At 40.2% G+C, this 16,141-nt stretch overlaps 1 protein-coding gene across 2 annotated transcripts in view; it reads right to left on the bottom strand.

Moving 5' to 3' along the window:
• Positions 1 to 16,141, bottom strand: part of GRIK2 (glutamate ionotropic receptor kainate type subunit 2) — an 843,393-nt gene that overhangs the window by 670,844 nt on the left and 156,408 nt on the right. The window lies entirely within an intron of this gene.

Genomic DNA, 16,141 nt, shown 5'->3' with positions numbered 1-16,141 from the left:
AACTTTTTTGCATTGATACATGTCCCCTGGGGCAGGACCCAGGTCACCAAACACTTTTTATGACAATAACTTGCATATTAACCTTTAAAATTAGCACTTTTTCACGTTCGTGTCCCATAGACTTTAACAGTGTTCGCGTGTTTGAACAAATTTGTTTGCCTGTTCGCATGTTCTGCTGTGAACCAAATCAGGGAGTGTTCGGCTCATCCCTAGTGCTGACAATAGATGGTGAATGGGAGTTGGCGGGCAGTGGGAAGGTAAAGAAGGAGTCAGTGATATTAGATTGAATAACGAAGCACTGACTCCTTCATCAGGTATAATGCAGTAATTGGATAACCCTGCTGATAGCATCCAGGATCAAGGTACATTACAGGTATCAGTTATCTAAAAGCTGTAATTTTGGGGGATGGGGGTGGTCCCCTGGTGTAGTATGGGGGAATAGGGGAGACCTCTACTCTCTCTTAGCCCCCTCTCTCCTCCCTCCTCCCCCTCTCCCTCTCACCCCATTCTCTCACCTCTCCTCACCCTCTGACCCCCTCTCTCTCACACCCCTTCCTCCTTCTCTCACCCCCTCTCTTTATCTTTTACCTCCTCTCTGCCCTCTCACCCCTCTCTCTAACCCCCATCACCCCATCTATCCTACTCCCCCTTCTCACTCCTCTCTCTCTTTCACAACCCCTTTCTCACCTCCCTTCCTCTCCCTTCACCTCCTCCCCCCCTCTTTCTCCTCTTTATTCATCTCTCTCCTACTTACCTATCTCTCTCTTTCCCTCCTATTCCTATCACCCCTCCTCCCCCTCTCTCGCTCCACCCCCTCTTCCTCTGTTAGATTATAATAAGAGTTTCTGTCATATTTCAGTAAAAAAATGTCCATGTTTTGTACAAAGTAATAAAATAATACAAATTAAAAACTACTGACAGTGTCCACTGCCCTACTGACACCAACCTCTGCTCTGCTGCTTTTTGGAGGGGGGGGGGGGGGGTCTTTGCCCCGGGTGAAAGAATGTCTAGCTTCACCCTGACTTTCATTCATTGTTGAGCCTGGTGATCTCTGTGCAGAGCCATACATATCTGGTCATGTCTGTTTTACAAGATACCAGCATTTGGTATTTTGTCACCTATGCACTAGGTACAAAAAAAAAATCTATTTTAAAATATCCACCATTGCTTTCTTCTATTTTCACAATGTTTATTACATTTTTTCACAACTTTCAAACTAAATCAACACAGTTTTCTTATTCAAACCTTTTTTTGAATGCTAATTTTCTAAAAAAAAAAAACATAAAAAAAAAAATAGATTTTGTTATCACAAATTCTTACTGAAATTACAGAAGGTTAATGGGTTAAGCAATTTTCTGAGAACCATGCCTAATTATCTGCAATTGATCTTTTGATTTACCAGCAATGTAATGTAGCTGACAAGGAAATATAATATCATATTTTTAGTATTCTGCACAAGCCATGTATGAATATTTATCTTATTATGCTTTCATCTTCTGAAACTACATTGCACTAAGTACAAAAATACATATTAGATTCACGTTAAATGCATTATGGCATTTGTTTTTTGATGACAATGCAAATGGTTACTGAGCTATCGAAATCAATACTGCAGCTGTTATATTTCCTAATGCAGTAACCACCTAAAACTTGCCTAAAGCACCGGTTATAGCTATACATATTCAGAAAACAATTGCATCATGGTAATGGTAAACTGTATTCACTTTTTAAAGTAACAACTATTAAATGAAATAGTGATTTTGAGAAGAAAATGTAAGGAAATGACCAGTATAGTAATAGGAAACTAACTGGACAGCTTGAGATTGTCAGGTTGATTCACTAAAGGAGTAGAAAATGTAAGTTTGAATGTTAAGCTAAGATTAGTTAATTTTATAAAGCTATTAAACACTGTAAATGATTTGCAAGGGAAAACAAAAACAAGATTAAGCTTTCACGTAATTGAAGTAATGAAGTGAACAAAGGTTAAAGTAAATCTGTGGCCAGAGGAGTTCCAAGCTCTCAATAAACTCTCTAGCTGCATATACTGTAGAGTTATTCATCCTTAAGGTGGACCTTGAATCCCTAAGCATAGTCCACTTTTTTCACGTCCCTAACCCCCAATGTTGAAATGATGTAATAAAATAGAAAAAATATTTTTGAGGGTAAAAAGTGAGTAAATATACTTACCTTACCCCAGCTTCCAAACCACAGGTTCATCACCACCCTTCCAATGAGACATCAGGGTACGCTGTATATCTCAATTTTTGCAAGAAGATGCTCTAGCACTTTAGAAATGTCATTTTGTACTGGGACTGTTCTAAACAAGGGAAAAATGTGCCAATTTATAGGCATACTATAGACATCCTCAGGTACGAAATGTAAAGGAATATTTCACTTTTATTGTCTCACTTTTTATTATTATTAAAATCACTGCTCCTGAAAAAATTGCCATTTTTAAAAACTTTTTTGCATTGATACATGTCCCCTGGGGCAGGACCCAGGTCCCCAAACACTTTTTTATGACAATAACTTGCATATTAACCTATAAAATTAGCACTTTGGATTTTTCACGTTCGTGTCCCATAGACTTTAACGGTGTTCGTGTGTTCAAACAAATTTTTTGCGAACTGGGGGGTGTTCGGCTCATCCCTGGTCTTCATATAAGACTTCTTACCAAAGGAGGCATCATCCCTGCATATATATCCAAAGCACAAACAGCTAAATAATGGGACTATAAATATGCCTTCAATAGTAACTCAGTTTACAAGAATAATCTTAAAATTATATTAATATACATTAAAACCATGTAAAAATACATATTTCAGGTCATAAATGTTTCAACAGCTGAAACTCAGATGGGGTGTCAAGGAGGTCGCTGTGAAGAGGTTGACGCATTTTGCGGGAAACCTCCTATTTCTCAGGACCTTACAGGCCTCGTAGATATTCTAATATCATTGCAATGCAATAAAAGACACTAAAAATTTAAAACAGTCAATTTCAGGCTCCTCCCCACTCATTCACAATGACATGCTTCCATATGGGAAAGCTGTTATTATGGACACATGCCTGCGCAGATTGAAGCTGGAGCTGGAGCTTCCAGCAGCGGAACCAGAAGTGACATGGCATCACCACGTCATATCCGGATTGCACTTGATTCCTATCCACCAATGCAGCAAAATGAAAATGGCACAAAGGACTCCTCCCACATGCACTTCAGATTGGAACGCAACCAGGAGACTAATCAAAATGCAATAAATGTCAGCACAACAGCACTGAAACCAAGGGGTGGTATTAGGACATAGGATGGATATGAATGAGGACACGGGTGGCAAAAGCTATACTTGAGTATATACAGTATTTTAATATTTGTCAGTATGGTTTTAATATATATTAATAACATTTTTTTTTTATTATTCTTTTAAACTGAATTTGGACTTACTATTGGAGGCATGTGTAATGTAGCATTATTTAGATTTTTAGAGGTGGAATTTCTGCCTCCCTATAACATCGAATAGACCACACACTGTTTGGAAAATTAAAGAGACAAATTAAGAGACAAATTAACAATGTCTTGTCTCTTGAACTAGATGAACATTTTGCGGACACCACAGTGATCTGTTTCCATGGGCCTCCATTAAGAGATCCCAGGCCCTTGACAGTACAACCTGCCAGATCAATGATGAGTCTAGTGCAACAGCTTTTACTCTGTATGGCTTTCATAGTCTCACCAGAAATGTCCCAACTCAACTGCTTCAGTATGGGGATGGTGACCCTGCTTCCTGGGCTGCCTCCAAGGCAGTGTTCACCCTCTCCATTTGTAAGAATATTTCTTTCTGTGCTTCAATGCAAATACCGCTGCCTGGACTTTGTATATCTCTGTCTGAAGGGAGCCACCCCTTTTGTCATTTTCCAGATGGCCACCTCCCATTAAGCTACCTGTTCAATTGCAGGTGACTCTGCAGCATCACTCCAGCTGGGCCATACTACCAGTGCCCCTTTCTCCTTTTTGCATCTCCGGTGCTATATATTGCAGTTACATTGAATATTGTGGAATTGATTCTCCCATGCTCTGCTTTCTGAAGATGATGTGGACTCTAAGGTCCCCTAATGTTGCCACATGGCTATACAATGCTTCTAAGCAATTAACTAGCTTGCAAATTAAATCCTTTACCTTCGGCTGGGAGGTGAATAATTAATCTTTCTGCTTCCTCCCGTAAGGAGATAAAGCTCAGTTCTGCCTGATTGGGTGAGATTTCAATTGAATCAGGCCCCACAATATCCTTGTCAAATCACCCAATCAATGATGTATTTGGGTCATTTCTGCAGGGGTCGTAGTATGCCTGCTTCCATCTGGAGTAATATTACTTTTAGGCTCTGGCTCGGCTGCCTGATTGCTAGTTCTGACAGTGGAGTGCATCTCATCTGTCTGTAGAACTTCCCAGCTTCCTTTGCCTTATCGGGTGTAACCACTCCCCCCCCCACGAGTTGCTGGAAGAGAAACATATCTTTGCTGGGCATATCCAGGAACTCAGGGAGTTTTAGTTTTATCTATGCAATCCATTGCATTAAGACAACCAGAAGTGTTTTTAAAAGTTCCCATATTTCAGACACTATAACTGGAAAAGTTCAATTTAGCTAAGATAAAAAAAACAAATACAAGATTTTGTTCACAGTTCCACAGGTAATTCACAATATACTCTGTTGCTCTACAGATAAGAAAACTAATCACATTCAACATTCTAGGTGGCACAGACAGAATTTATGTTATTAGTAGTGCTCCACATTAATCATGTTAACTGGCTCAAATATCACTTAACTAACGGCTGCAGATGTTCTATGACTTTATGCTTTTAAATGAACTATTCCACTCAGGTGTGAAAAGCATGACTATCATAATGACGGACAACAATTGTACTTTGGATAACTAGCTGAAATGGATTTGAAACTGATAGGAAAACAAGATTGTTCATGTGCTGTGAAAATACATTGCCGGTACTGATTACATCCATTCCTCATAATGTACAGTATCTCTGTGTGCTCGTTTTCCAGTCATTACCCAAAATCATTTATTTCCAGCTAATAATTACATGATGCTGTATGTAATTGCAGGGTTGAGCAAGTAACGGGTTCATTTGAAAAACATGATCAGTAAACAGGTATATTCCTATGATATACGTTTTCACATATACTGTACATATTTATGTTGGTCATTGGTAAAAACAATTCAAGGGCAAAAGAAGACATACCTGGGTTTATTTACTAAAATGTTGGAGAGTGCAAAATCAGACTCACTTCTGCATAGAAACCAATCAACTTCCAGATTTTATTGACAAAGCTTAATTGAACAATCTGAGGTTAGAAGCTGATTGGTTTAATAAAGTTCTAATGTCTGACATCTGTAGAATGCTTAGCAATATTCAACACATGATCAAATACAATTAAAAAAAAAAGGTAGTCAACCTAAGTCAAAAAACATATGATGTAGATATAAAAAAAAGTATATTCACGCTGTTAATCATAAATGTAAATTAAGGATAGAATAACAAAACTACAGCAATAGTTCCTAGATGTTATGATTATTGCCATTCATTTGGCTTCAGAATTTGTCAAATAAACATAAATCTTACCAACTAATTTAATTTTGATCTACCTGGTGCAATGCAAACAAATAAAGCATATAGCTTTTGCTACAATTTCTAAAGGTTAAACCTGTATTTTAAATAAATATACCAAAATAACAAGAGAGAGGTACTATTTTATTTTGATTTTGATTATGTCTACCTAAGTGTACTGGCTAATGCTCTCTTACATCTGTACAAGATCACCAAACATGTCTAATTGGTTGCTGCCATTGGCATAAAAATGCAAACCTATAAGATGTTTCTGTAGAGGTGTATAAAACAGTTTGTTTTAAACCTTTCTAAAATATTTAATTTTGATTAATAATATTTGTTTGGATTATGCATAAAATATAATATTCAGACTGTCGTAAACCTCTAGGGGTGTTAAGGATTTTTTGTATTTTATATGCCTTTATTTGGTTGCCATCCCCAATGCATCCCCAGCCCATGAAAGAATAACAATACTCTCAAGAAACCTAAGCCTAACAGCATCCCTTATCCTTTCTATACTATGCATATTCTTTTGTACATGCCTTAGATTAGCAGGCAACTTCCAAGATTTTTCTACTTACAAGCCAGATAGAAATGGTTTTCTATTCGAGCCAATAAAGAATGGATCATGTATATTCAATATCATGTGGCTTCATTGTTTGGAAAAGGACAGGAGCACCACTGGGTCTAACATAGGCTGAAGCTTCTGCACCAGGTTTCCAGCTGATTTTGGTAAAGTATGTACATGGGGGCTTTTAGGCTCAGTGTTTTTCAATGTATATTGGTTACATTTTTAATTGATTGGGCAGCTGGCATTTTCTCTGTTTTTTAGAAGTATTCCTGCATAACATTATTCTCCTAAACATGCAGCACTAAATAGGTATTCAGATTCTACATATATAGTTACATATATAAGTAAAGCTACATACAACAAATATAATCCTTTTGAAAAATATAGAGCAAATGTTTTTACCTTGTTTCAAATTAGTGCTAATTTACCTGTTATAAAGAAAATATACCAATCAATGCTGTTCTTAGCAAGCATAAAAGTAAATTATAAAAAGGTTAGCCACATTAATAGTTTTAGATTAGATTATTAAAGATTGGATTATGAAATGCAGTACTCATACAGCAATCTATGACCTTGTTTTGGAGCACTCTATGTCATACCCCTATCTCATCAAATGTAGCATTCCACATCACTATTGCTAGATATTAAAAAAGAACGAAATGAGAAAAGAAGAAAGCTAAAAAGAAATGTAAAAAGAATGTGTTTCAAAATAAAAATATTCAGGTAAAATAGCAGAGAAGCTCTCAGATCATTCCATTAATTATAAGTGTCCTTCGAAAAAATATGCAGTGTTTAGACTCATAGAAATCAAATTGTCAAGCTGTGCCTGAGTTGAACAAACCTTTAATTAAGTTTGAGTTTCCCAAGGGTCACTGAAGTTCATATCTGCTTGAAGAAATTCAAGAAACATGATCCGGACTTCACAGACATATAAAGGTATCATTCCATGTTGGTAAGTTGAAATATTTTATAATTTAAGAAAGTCTAAATTTTAAACCAGGTTAGACTGTTATTGTGCAGTTTTCTATAGTGAGCAATTTTTATTGCAGTTTTACATTTATTTATTGCATGTATATGTTATGTGATTTTTTTAAATAAAAAGATGAATAAGATAATGCATATTTATGAACTGATTAAAATAATTAGAATACTGATGGAAACATCTGCCATGAGATAAAAACTGTCACCTGTTTGATAGTTTAAGCTGCAGTGTGTATATGCTGTGCTGCCTAGATGCACAAATCTCAGCTTTTCTATTTTCTGAAATAAATCCCTTTTTCGGCTTATGGCGTAACTATTTTATCTACTGCACTTGCTGCATGGGCATTATCTATTGGTTCAGCAGTTTCTTTCTTTTTTTTTGTAGTAAAAAATGCTCTAAGTTAGACCAAATCTGTGTAAAATATTTTCCATTAACAAAATTATTTATAGGTTTTCCAGCTGTAAATAATGTTCCCATCTTCCAGGACTTATTTGGGTCTACCACCAAAGAGGGCAAATTGTCATGGAGCCCTAAGTTATACCTGGCCTTGTAAAATGCCCAGATTTCAATCCCAGGATGATCTGAGTACAAAGATGGCAGTATATTCTTTCATGTTTTAATGTCAAGATTTCTCATTTCAAAATACCTATAATAATTAACAGTGTGGATCCCTAAATACTACAGTAGTGAATTAGTTTAAAGTTCTAGCTAAATAATATGTTTTTATCCATTTGTAGTTTAAAAAAAAAGCTAGGTGCCATAAATTTGATTTCACCCCACACCCAGTAGTGCATTTAGGTGCCCTAGAGCCCCTTTTAATTTTAAAACATATCCCTTCTGAATGAACTCTACTCTATCACAAATATAACTATCATAGACTGCAGCCCACTATTACTGCTGCAGAACACATCTATTCTTGATCGTTTGCATTACTCCCTGTAAAGTTTCTATGAACAATTTGTTTGTAGATATTCCTCAACTCTCCGAATTGATTCTTCTACTTGTGCATACATGCATTCCCAAAGCAGCTTTTTTAAAAAAAAGTAAGGTTCACAAATCTAATGCCGCGTACACACGGCCATTTTTTGTGATGAAAAAAACCGTCATTTTTAAAAACGTAATTTAAAATGATCGTGTGTGGGCAAAATGTTGTTTTATGTCTTCTGAAAAACGACAAAAAAAATTCGAACAGGCTTCATTTTTTTATGTCGTTTTTCAAAACGTCGTTTTTTGTGTCATAAAAAATTATTGTGTGTGGGCTAAAACGACATTTAAAACAACGTTTTTAAACCCGCGCATGCTCAGAAGCAAGTTATGACGCGAGCTTGAATGGAACAGAGTGCCGCCGTACGTGCTGAACGTAACCGTGCTTTGCTAGAGCATTTTGAAAAAACGATGGTGTGTAGGCAACGTTGTTTTTTAAAATGAAGTTTGAAAAACGTCGTTTTTTTTCATGAGAAAAAACAATGTTTTTTTACAAGACAAAAAACGTCCGTGTGTACGCGGCATAAGGATGAAGATGTGGGTTAAGCCCACCATGGTTGCTATCATGATGGCCAAGCTGCTCTTTGACCATGCCAGTAAAGAACCGCAGATGTGAAGAAGTATTGTGCTGTCATGAGGAGAAGCAGGGGGTCAGAGAGGAGGAGGGAGTTCTTTTATTTGCAAATTACTTCTTCTTTAACATTGAATACAGGTTGGGCAGAAGGCTTTTGGTGGTCCAAAGTGTAGAAAACCTCTAATAATTATATTATATAAATATATATTTTTACTGATGTCTATTTATCTTTTTGTAGTCTCTTTTTTCACACTGAATTCTTTTATATCAATACCAATAGTTTAAAACTTATACACCATTGATTTTATTTACCAATAAAATGTATTTTTACTTAGTTAAACTGTGCTCACTTTCAGGATACATGTCACTTTGCCCATTAAGGACAAATGGATAGCATCAGTCAATCCCCCTCCCTAAATAAACAACTAATCATTCCACCCATTCCAGCACTCCCCCTCTTTCTTTCCTCTGTCACAGCTGGCACCAAAATACCCAATGTCAGTAGGTGCCAGAGCCTAGAGTGAGTAGTGACATATTACCTTTCACCATGTGACAGTGGTCTATAAGGAGGAGAAGATTGCTTGTTTTCCCATACTTAAGCCTGACACACACTATGAGTTTTTTCTTGTTCAACCCAGAGGGTTGAACGAAAAAGGAAACAACTGACGGTTAGTATAGCAATAATCTCTGCTGAGCTGTTGTGCTCTGACAGGGGGCACCCCCCCCCCTCTGCCAGAGCACTCCTATTAACGCTCTCCACCATTGGCACCGATCGGGAGATGGTCGGCTGCTGGTTTTCCAGCATACTCGTCTGACAGAAACCGGCCATAGCTGGCATACAGACGAGCTGAATGTTGGCTGTTTTTTTTTTAACCGGCCGATGTCTCCATGCATGTCTCCATACATTCAGCCCCTGTTTAGGGGCTTTAGAAGCATCAGGTATTTTTTGCCAGTTGAGGCAGAATAAGCAGGGGGGTGGGGAAAATCACAATCACATTGTATGATTTTTAAATAATTAATTTGCATTTTATTGCATGACATAAGTATTTGATACATCAGAAAAGCAGAACTTAATATTTTTACAGAAACCTTTGTTTACAATTACAGAGATCATATGTTACCTGTAGTTCTTGACTAGGTTTGCACACACTGCAGCAGGAATTTTGTCCCACTCCTCCATACAGAGCTTCCCCATATCCGTCAGGTTTTGGGGCTTTCGCTGGGCAATACAGACTTTTAGCTCCCTCCAAAGATTTTCTATTGGGTTCAGGTCTGGAGACTGGCTAGGCTACTCCAGGACCTTGAGATGCTTCTTACAGAGCCACTCCTTAGTTGCCCTGGCTGTGTGTTTCGGGTCATTGTCATGCTGATAAACCCGGCCACGACCCATCTTCAATGCTCTTACTGAGGGATGGAGGTTGTTGGCCAAGATCTCACAATACGTGGCCCCATCCATCCTCCCCTCAATACGGTACAGTCGTCCTGTCCCCAAGGAATGATGTTTCCACCTCCATGCCTCAAGGTGGGGATGGTGTTCTTGGGGTTGTACTCATCCTTCTTCCTCCAAACACGTCAAGTGGAGTTTAGACCAAAAAGCTCTATTTTTGTCTATTTTTGTCTCATCAGATCACATGACCTTCTCCCATTCCTCCTCTGGATCATCCAGATGGTCTTTAACAAACTTTATATGGGCTTGCACACACACTGGCTTGAGCAGGGGGACCTTGTGTGCGCTGCAGGATTTTAATCTGTTACGGCGTAGTGTGTTACTAATGGTTTTTCTTCTTTCTGAGATTGTGGTCCCAGCTCTCTTCAGGTCATTGACCAGGTACTGACATGTAGTTCTGGGCAAATCCCTCATCTTCCTCATGATCATTGATGCCCCACTAGGTGAGATCTTGCATGGAGCCCCAGACCGAGGGAGAGTGACCGTCATCTTGAACTTCTATAATTTTCTAATAATTGCGCCAACAGTTGTTGCAATCTCACCAAGCTGCCAGTGCTTGCCTATTGTCATGTATCCCACCGCAGCCTTGTGCAGGTCTACAATTGTATCCCTTATGTCCACACACAATAACAATACTATTTACTAGTGAGAGCTATTTGTGTCCTTTTTTAATCCTTTTAGCCTGTCCAAGTATATTTTTGTATAGTAAACAGTTAACTATATATATATATGTATATATATATATATATATATATATATATATATATATATATATATATATTTAGATACTTATTTTAAACAAATAATTACATTTTGTGTAAACATAGGATTATGCTACTGTGAGTTTCAGGTATTCTTTTCTTGTTGTTGTTCATTTCATATTGGCATTTCTGTGCAGCAGATGGTGACCTTAACTTTGAGCTTTAGCTAAAATGATTTTTATTAAGTCTAAACAAGTGTGAACAGTGCTAATTTCCTGCAGCAGACTGGTTTGAATGAGTAGATAAAGTGATTGGATGTGTCCTGCCTCACCATATGGAAAAGTATGTACACTGCCAGAATACTAAGCACTCAATGAATCCTATTCTCTCGGTCTTGTAACTACTCACAAGAGCAGGATCTTATGTTAGAGTTCAAATGAGTGTCTTATTAAGCTTCACAGTGTGAAAAAATAGCAATGAATGGTAAATGCAACATACATTTATCATGACTCCATGATCAATCTGAATAGATTCCATTCCAATACAGTAATGGCGTTAACATGAGAAATCATTTCATAAATCTATCTTATATGCAATGTTAGGAAGAAATTAACTAATAATTCCAAGACCTTGATTTATCATTGGTGGTAGGGATGAGCCGAACACCCCCCAGTTCGGTTCGCAGTAGAACAAGCGAACAGGCAAAATTTGTGTTCGAACATGCGAACACCGTTAAAGTCTGTGGGACACGAACATGAAAAATCGAAAGCGCTAATTTGAAAAGTTAATATGCAAGTTATTGTCATAAAAAGTGTTTGGGGACCTGGGTACTGCCCCAAGGCATATGTATCAATGCAAAAAAAAAGTTTTAAAAACAGATGTTTTTTCAGAAGCAGTGATTTTAATAATGCTTAAAGTGAAACAATAAAAGTGAAATATTCCTTTACATTTTGTACCTGGGGGGGGGGGTGTCTATAGAATGCCTGTAAAGTAGTGCATGTTTCCCATGCTTAGAAAAGTCCCTGCACAAAATGAAATTTCTAAAGGAAAAAAAGTAATTTAAAACTACTCTATAATGCAACAGGGGTTTCCTGTGGCATGTGAGAGGGGCGGGGTCACCACGGAAAAACCGCCGGACACCTTGATGAGTCAGAGGGGGCGGAGTCGCATGTCCATGTCACGTGGCCCCGCCCTTGGGTATTTAAGAGCTGTCAGACGGTCGTGCGTCATTCGGCCGGGTGCCACCTATGGAGGCTGTATCGTTTGTGGAGGCAGGTCTGGGTCGTAGAAGGAATTATTATTATTTTTTATTAAAGGACTTGTCCCAAGCTTTGTGTGTGTTTTTTTTACCTTTTTTGTCACTTGTTTGGGTGAAACAGTAGGAGTACAATGTACCCCATTATCAATTCATATAGGGGGTGCTGGCATCTGGGGGTCCCCTTTGTTAAAGGGGGTTTCCAGATTTCAATAAGCCCCATGTCTGCAGACCCCCATAACCACCGGGCAAGGGTTGTGGGGATGAGGCCCTTGTCCTCATCAACATGGGGACATCCTCCCCATTTTGAGGGCATGTGGCCGGGTACAGTTCAGGAGGGGGGCCTCTCTCATCCCCCCTCTTTTTCTGTGGCCTGTCAGGTTGCGTGATCGGATAAGGGTCTGGTATGGATTTTTGGGGGGAACCCCCACAACATTTTTTTTTATTTTGGCGCAGGGTTTCCCTTAAAATCCATACCAGACCTGAATGGCCTGGTAATGGAATTTGGGAGGACCCCCATGCTTTTTTGTTTTTTGTTTGGGGTACCCCTTAATAATTATACCAGACCCAAAGGTCCTGGTAGTGGACTGGGGGGAACCCATGTTGTTTTTTTCAATTACTTTTATCGGTATTGCCGGGACCCGACAATTCATTATAGCCGCGAGTAGTTTTAAATAACTTTTTTTCCTTTAGAAATGTCATTTTGTGCAGGGACTGTTATAAACATGGGAAAAATGCACTACTTTACAGGCATACTATAGACACCCCCAGGTATGAAATTTAAAGGAAAATTTCACTTTTATTGTTTCACTTTAATCATTATTAAAATCACTGCTCCCGAAAAAAATGCAGTTTTTAAAACTTTTCTTTGCATTGATACATGTTCCCTGGGGCAGGACCCAGTTCCCCAAACACTTTTTATGACAATAACTTGCATACAAGCCTTTAAATTTAGCACTTTTGATTTCTCCAATAGACTTTTAAAGGGTGCTCCGCGGCTTTCGAATTTGCCGCAAACACCCCCAAATTGTTCACTATTCGGCGAACAGCCAATGTTCGAGTCAAACTCATGTTCGACCTGAACATAAAGCTCATCCCTAATTGGTGGCATATATTATGTCAGAAGGTGCTACTAATCATTTGGGCCTTCTCCTTAGTATATTGACAAGCCACATAACCATCTTGTCAATTCTGACACAAATAAATAACAATTAAATATTTTTGTAATAAAAATAAAATTCATTACATTATTTAAGCATGATACAAGGCAGTGACAGGAGCAAGGAGGGGGTGTGGCTTGCGCATGGAGGAGTGAGGGAGTGAGATGGTGAGCTCCCGTCCTCCGTAGCTCCAGGACTAAACTACCGGCAAACTAGGGGACCGCATACCAGCTGCCTGTTCGGGTGGGTGCCGCTTGCCCAGCATAGCATGAGGAGAACTGACACGCCGGGGTGAGAACACTGCAATCGTGCTATCTGTGCAGTGTGTCGGCAGTAGCAGCTCACGCTACACACGTGCATAGTTGGGAGAGTGGAGTGTGACCGAGGCGAAGCAGCTGACAGGTCAGAGGAGCAGGACGGAGTGGGGGCACAGCGGCGGATGAAGCGGTTCTGAGGGCAGCGTGCTCACTGGTTGCTGCTTACTCGTTGATACCCGGATACCTGCTTGTACTGGGCGCCCGCCTGCCGGGAAAATTAGATCACTCGCCGGGTGTAAACAGCATAGCACTGTAAACAGCACTGACGGCTTCTGTCGCTCTCGGCGCCCACGTGGAGATTCGGGGAGAGAGGAAAGCAGGTGTGGAGACTGAGTTTCTCCCGGGCAGCTGGCAGCTACTAATATTGTATACTTACAGAGCAATACTGGACTGGACATTTAATACACTCAGCATTATCGGCATTAGATCTCTATGACTCTCTTGGCTAATTTCTGATAATAACTGCTGTTGTGCTGAGAGGGGGGAGCTGAGTACTCAGACTGTGGGAGCCCTTGCTACGGGATCGGAAAGTAGTGGTGGGGAACACAAGGGATGCTCCCGGGCAAGCAGCGCGAGAGTCGGACATCACGCAACGCGGCTCTGGCAGCACATCCACAGATATCAATACACACATTCAGACCCGCGGAACAACAAGAGATTCAACGGTACTTCCCGGCAATTCAGGGGGGGGGTCGCCTCCCCGAAGGTAAGAGCGGGGCACTGGATGGTAAGGGGCAGACGATTGGTGCCCTCAATAGGACTGTACCCCAACACCAAATGTCTACTAGATCAGATATGGAGGTCCTACAGGCTCCGCCACTGAGCCCTCGTTCTTCGGCGGTCTCACCGGGGGCCTCAGTAAACCTCCCTCCACGAGAGGTTGGGGGGCTGAAGAGTGAGATTGATGTTTTGAAAACCCTGATTCAAGCTCTCCCTACCAGGGCCGATATTACTGACTTGATCATTAAAGTGGAAGAGGCACATACTAGGGACTTTGAGCAAGTTCGAGGTGAAATACAAGAGTTAGAGGCTCGTACGTCAGTAGGAGAGAGCGGGCTGAAGGCCCTGGAGGCACGGGTGGGGCTGCTAGAGAATGAGAGAGACATGCACAGGGATGTGTCGATATCTTTTTTAATTACAATTGGAAGAGCTCCAGGACAGGAGCCGCCGCAACAAAATACGGGTTCGGGGTGTCCCAGAACCGGCAGACCAGGAGGATTTACAAGAAATCATTAAGGGTATTTTGCAGAATTTGATGAACGATTCTACCTTAGTAAACTATGAGATGGACAGAGTGCATAGGGCCCTTGGTCCCAAATCAAAGGACAGTAGACGCCCGCGAGATGTACAATTATTATTTTTTTCTCAGCATCCTGGTGCTTCCCCTCGACCTATATTAAGAAACTAGTAACTTAATTAGTGACATATGGTTGGGGTAAGTAGTAGGGGTGGGGTGGGGGGGGTTAAGTTTCTTGGTTTTATTTTTTTCTTCTTTATTACATTTTTTATATATTTTTTTCTCTCCGACACGGAGGTGGTAGGTTTGTAGAGAGGACTGCACGCAGTACATGTCACTCACTACAGGAGGGGGGGGTGGGAGGGAATCACTTAATATAGCACGTAGAAGAGGGGGAGGGGGGGATTGAGGCTGAATGCCCTCCCCTGGACTCCCTCCCACTTGGGGGGTATTACAAAAGAATAAACTTTATTTCTTTTTTTTGTTTTGTGTCACGGTTTAATCCTGCTTATTTGGGACCCTGGTCGTAAAGAGTAGCACAAGAAGAGCACGGGGGCACCCGGGGGGGGGGGGGGTTTAAGGGGTTGGGGATGGGAGTTTACTAGAGAAAGAGGGGAGGGGGGAGGCAGGGGGTAAGATTGGCACTGTAGAGTTAGTATGAACCCAGCCTGAACTCTTCCTGAACCCACCTTGATCGACTGATAAATGCAAAGAACTTGGGCTTATTAGGAGGGGAGCATATGGATGCCTGGAATAAACCATCAAGGGGATGGATTCTCAGTGTCTACAATTAGTACTAACCATCATTATTTTTATTCTAACGCTGGGAAGAATAATGGATACGGAAGGCCTGAGCAGGGGCCAAGTTTAAAGGCTAAATATAAGGAGTAAAGCAGGAGCCTAGGGGAACCTAGGGGAAGGGGGTACCCGGGGAGGGGGGGCACTAGTAGGCGTATTAAGGGGGGGGTAAATTATTAATGTTTTTTTGTTTTTTTTCTCACTCAGTCTCAGTCTCTTTTTTTTTTGGCTGATATTACAAGGCAAAGTCGGTGTCTGTTATCAGTATTAGTTGTGCCAGCTCTGCCTGGAGTTTCTATTGGTTCGGGGGGGGCTTGCCCCCCTTCTCCCCCTTCCCCTTTTTTTTTTTTTTTTCCCTCCTTGTTTGGGAGGAGGATATAATTCCTGAGAGGATCAAGGGGGAGGGAGAGGGGAAGGGAGAGGAGGGTAGGGAAAGATGTTTTTTTCTTTCTCTCTTTTTTTTTTTCTCCCTTTCTCCCTTTCTTAGACTGGAAGGGGTGGAT

Source organism: Rana temporaria, chromosome 4 (assembly GCF_905171775.1).
Source record: "Rana temporaria chromosome 4, aRanTem1.1, whole genome shotgun sequence".
NCBI lineage: Eukaryota > Metazoa > Chordata > Amphibia > Anura > Ranidae > Rana > Rana temporaria.
Note: the sequence above shows the minus strand (reverse complement) of the source record. Positions and strands in the feature narration are given on the sequence as shown.